Genomic DNA, 5,792 nt, shown 5'->3' on the forward strand with positions numbered 1-5,792 from the left:
CAGGGGTGCCTCCAGCCTCGTTCTTTTTACTCAGGATGTCCTTGGCGATTCGGGGTCTTTTGTGCTTCCATACAAAACTGATGGTTTTTTGTTCCATTTCTATAAAAAATGCTGATGGGATTTTGATGAGAATTGTATTAAATTTGTATAATGCTTTAGGTCATATGGTCATTTTAACTATGTTGATTCTTCCAATCTAAGAACATGGAATAGCTTTCCATTTCTTTGTATCTTCTTCGATTTCTTTTAATAGGGTCTTATAGTTTTCATTATATAGGTCCTTCTCATGTTTCTTTAGATTTATTCCTAGGTATTTTATTCTTTTAGTTGCAATTGCAAAACAAATTTTTTTTCACTTCTTTTTCTGACTCTTCGTTATTAGACTATAGGAATACCATGGATTTTCAGACATTGATTTTGTATCCAGAGACTTTACTGTATTTGCTTATAGTTACTAGTAGTGTTCTTGGGGAGTCTTTAGGGTTTTCTATATAGAGAACCATGTCATCTGCAAATAGTGACAGTTTGACTTCTTTGTTTCCTATTTGGATGCCTTTTATATCTTTCTCTTGCCTGATTACACTCGCTAGACTATTCATACATAGACTATTCACCAGGCTAGACCATATCCCAGGTAACCAAAAGACCTTAAAAATACCTCTAATGTTATATTGAATAGCAATGGCATTAGTAGAATTCTCCCTCAATGTAATCTACTAATGATTGTAATCCTTCTTCCTCAATAAAGCTACATAATTTTTGCGTGTGAATGTTTATGTACATGTGTATATGTGTGTGACTCTTGACAATGCAATTCTAAGATTTAAATCAACTTGCAAATCACTATCAATAGTCCACACACTCTTGAGAAAAAAGAACAGATATTACACTAAGGGTTATGAAAACACTATAATAATAAGAGTTTGTCATAAAGACATAGGCATAGAAAAGCAGACCAAAATAACTGAATAACATATTCCTCAACAGACCCACTATACATTGTCTCCTGATTTATAAATGTGCTATTACAGAGAAGTGAGAGGAAGAACAGCTTTCGATAAGAAATTACAGTAGAACATTTTTATTTCCATATTAAAAGCAAAATGTGACTAAAACCCTACCTCATACTTAATACGATTTCCAATTCCAAGTGGTTAGAAACCTATTTTAAAATTTTTACTCTGAAAATTTTTATACTTTCATTAAGAGAAGGGAATACCACTTTACCAGATTAAATGAAAAAAATTATACCTAAATTGTAAAACTAGTTTATAAAAAATCAGCATTCATGCATGATAAAATGATATGTTCTCAAACTAGATAAAAGATGTCTACAAAAACCCAACAGTTAACAATATATTTAATATCAAATCACTGAGAATTTTTACTTTAATATTGGAAAGGAGACAAGGCTGGCTGCTATCACCATTTTTATTTAGTATTTTCACTACATAGGGAAGTAATGGAAACAGAAGAAAATCATAGGGATTGGGATTGGAAAATAAGAAACAAAAGTAATATCATTAAAAGATGATTAGAATGAATATGAAGAAAATTTTCTAATGATAATTTATTAAATCAATAAAAGCATTTATAAACATTGCTGGGTATAACATAAATATGCAAAAATATACTTCATATTTGTGGCAACAAAAAATATGAAAATAAAATTAAAATATAACTTGTAAATAAATTAGCATAACAAAATACCTGGTACCTAAATATAATTCTATAAGTGTATCAACTCAATGGAAAGTCTTCAAAACAAAGAAAATTATTAGTGAAAAAAGGAACTGTCATATAATAATGAATGAGTCAATCTACTAAAAAGCATAACAATCTTAATATGTACGCCCTCAAGGAATAGATTCAAAAACAGAAAACAAAAACTGAGAGAACTGAATGGACTTGTAGACAAATCCACATTTATAGTCAGGGATTTAAACACCTCTAAAGGATCGACAGTAACAATAAGAAGGAACCCATAAAAGATATAGAGTACATAAATATAGGATAAAGTATATAGAGCTGAACAGCACCACGATTCAACAGGATACAATTAATGTTTATAGAGCAAAACCCAATATAACAGAACACACATTGTTTTCATTCATGCATAGACTATTCACCAGGCTAGACCATACCCCAGGTAATAAAAAACCTTAAAAAAGTTAAAAGAATAAAATCATAGTATTCTCTAAACATGATGCAATGAAACTAGAAATCAATAACAGAAATATAACAAAAAAATCTTGAAACCATTGGAAATTAAACAACGTATCTTTAAAGAATTTATGAGTCAAAGAGGATTTCTCAAGGTCAATTTAAAAGTATGGTCAAAGGAATGAATGAAAAATGAAAATATCAAAATCCATAGAATGCAGGTAATGCAGTAATTACAAAAATATATAGCACTAACTGCTTATGCTAGTATATTAGTTTACCTTCTTACCTTAACAAATTGCTATAAATTTAGCAGCTTAAAACACAAATGTGTTATTATGTCACTACTTTTATTATGATGCATCCTTTTTGTATAACTTCATTTCTAAATACCCAATACAATAACCAATACAATTAATCTTTTATTGCTCAATATTTTATAGGATTTAAGTTAGTTTATCCAACAAAAGCATGTGGCTAACTTCTGCTAAAGTTTCTATGACAAAAATTTGTTGATCTATCACTGATTTACAGTTAGGTTAATAGTTCCAATATCATGATTCCAAAAAAGTAAATTTATAATGATTGTGTTTTCACAGCATGGATGCTTTCAATATACTATTAAACATAGACAACTAGGATTATGGGACATTGCCTTTATAATTGCCTTAGAGCTTAAGTGTATTGTGTTTTTTTTAAATATAAATAATCAAGGAAGTAATTAAAAAATGATAATTCATACCTGTTTCAGATCAGAACACTTCTTAGCACAGTTTCTGAATCAAATTTAAGAGCTATATAAATTAGTAAATCATTTTAAACTGCACTTATGGAAGTGAGATTTTACTTCAATTTCACTTGTGCAAATTTAATTTATTTAGTGTATTGTTCTAATGCCTCTGTAAATTTTAACCAAAACTAATATATAGAGATACTAACATTTTTTTTTTCAGTGAGTTTAATAGTTTAATCCTACATACGTAGTTTTGGATGTTGCAACACTCAAGAGCATGCCTCAATCTCTTGTGATAGTATCATGATTCATTTTCTTACTCAGTAATAAAGTATCAGAGTTTTTGAAATATGCATTTATTTTTATTGAATTGAAGCAGATTCAAAAGTTTCCTGATAATGAGGTAACTCTCACTTGCTTGTATTTTATACACACATGCACAAACACAGACTTGCACACACACATAAATGCCACATTCTTCTCCCCAGGCTCAGGCACACATTACAGTCTTAGTTCTATTTTCCATTTCTCCTCACTTCCAGAGTCTAGGAAAGGAATCACACTGTGCTATAAAAGGGGAAAGCAAACAAAAATATCTTTTAATAGAAAAAATAAACATAAATCACTCAAAATTTTAAATTCACAGTAGAGAATAACCAATACAATGCAAATGATAGTTTTAAGCACCATAATTTTGAAGCTGAATTAAATGAAGAATATATATAGCACATTAGAGAAGTTGTATAAAGTCTTATCATTCAGCACCTCAGTCATTAACTGGGTGGGTAATAATTACCATCTGGTCAAATGCCTGAAATCTCAAAATGAAATGTGTGTTCTCATTGATTAGAGCAATGCTAAAGAAGAATACTTATTGATTATAAATTTGTAGTTTGAAGGTTAAATATTGATATCTAAGCAAGAGAACAGATATTAGAGATCAACTAGGCTATAATGAAATGACTACAGCAGCTTGGAAAGCAAAGGAGATGGTCTGGCATCACTTTCAATAGAAATATGGCAGTAGAGGGTGAGATTATCTGGGGACATTAAATAAAATAAGATAAAATTAACCATTAACCAGGAACTACGAAATACCAAGTGTAGCATAAGGCAGCCTTATCCTAGTTAATTTTTCAAAGATAGATGATCATTTTCAGAATATTTCCATTGGATACAAGCAAATGATAGGAACATAGACAAACTTTGTATTACACTGTGCCATTCCTTTCCAATGTTGGTAAAATCCATCTAAAACGTCTCTGATCAATATCAATAATACACTTGCAATGGTAAAATTGTCAAAAGGTTTCCATCATCTTCGAAAACAGTTCCTGATCTCTGGGCTGCGGATACCCGAGGGGCATCAGAAACCCAGGAAATAGTTTAGGTTCTACATTGCCTTTCGGACATCAAACAGTCTGACAAACAATTTGCCTAACGTTTGTGTATGTATGTATGTATGTATGTATGTATGTATGTATGTATATATGTATGTATTTATAAATCTTCCAATTTATTTACAGATATGGAGAGAAAAACTATCTCACTTTTAAGTCTTCTTTAATAAAAATGGCAGCACAGTGTGGTCATAAACGAAAACTGTTGCCCAGTCTTAGGATGAAGGAGACAAAAGAGAGAATCAAGGACAGTGAATAACTAAAAAACTCATGACTTGTTTGCAGAGGCAGCCTAACATATTTTTAAACATGGTACACAACTTAAAAATTATGAGTTGCTTATTTCTGGAATTTTCATTTAATATTTTCAGATGGTAGTTGATCACAGGTAACTGAAACGGTGAAAATTAAAACTGTGGATAAGCGGGGACTAATGCAGGTTTTTAGTCATAGAGCTAGGATTCACTGATGGACTTGGGAACTGGAAAATAATCTCAAAATATAACAAACACTGAAGTTAACAGTTATCAAGAGAATAACAGAGCATGTAGGTGGGAGGAAAGAGAGTCATCAAAGATAATATAAAACTGAATCAATTTGCATGTCCTTTTCAATTAACCGAATGATTAGGTTTGAAGTTTTACTAACGACTTTAAGGGCTTTATTTGGGAGTTTAATAGGATACAGGGTATGTTATTAACAATATATAAGAAATACTCCATTAATCACAACAAACGAATCAACAAAAAAATGCTGCCATTTTTGAAACCATGTGCTAGTTAGAATCAGAACATGACTTCCGTTAACAAGGCTCGAAGTTATCTTTTTTATGATTAAAATTTTCAAATGTTTATAGCAAGGTACAGAGATTGATCTATAAATGCATAGGATCCTATTCACATGCATATATGATGCTTTTTAGTTCTCTTTCTTTTCAAAGGATTTTAGATGTCTCACAATGCCATAAGTCACCTCGTCCTATTAGTTATTTCATCAAAAATCACTCCTTATCTATCCATTTCTTTTTTATTTTTTCTAACTCCTACTACTATACTTTTTTGCAGCATCAATCTGCTAGAGTTTATTTACTGCTCTTGAAATTTGCCCTTTCTCCTTTCATAATCACTTTATACATGTATATCTTATCACTTCCATCTGATTGAAGATTCCTTAAAAGCAGAGATGAGAACACAGCACATAAAAGATACCTGGACATTTTGACTGCATATATGGAATTGAATGGATGAATGGAAAGATGAATGGATGAACGAATGGAGAGAATATGACATCTCCATTCAAGATATATACTTTTTTTTACCTTCATATATTCTTTAAAAAATCTTTTTTATAAAAAAATAACTGACAATACTAGTTTCAGGTGTACAACATAGTAATTTGATATTTACATACATTACAAAGTGATCACCATAAGTCTAGTTCTTGTCTATCACCATACAAAGTTATTACAGTATTATTAACTATATTCACTACACTGT

The sequence above is a fragment of the Pteropus alecto genome, unplaced genomic scaffold (genome assembly GCF_000325575.1).
Source record: "Pteropus alecto unplaced genomic scaffold, ASM32557v1 scaffold258, whole genome shotgun sequence".
In the NCBI taxonomy this organism is placed as follows: domain Eukaryota; kingdom Metazoa; phylum Chordata; class Mammalia; order Chiroptera; family Pteropodidae; genus Pteropus; species Pteropus alecto.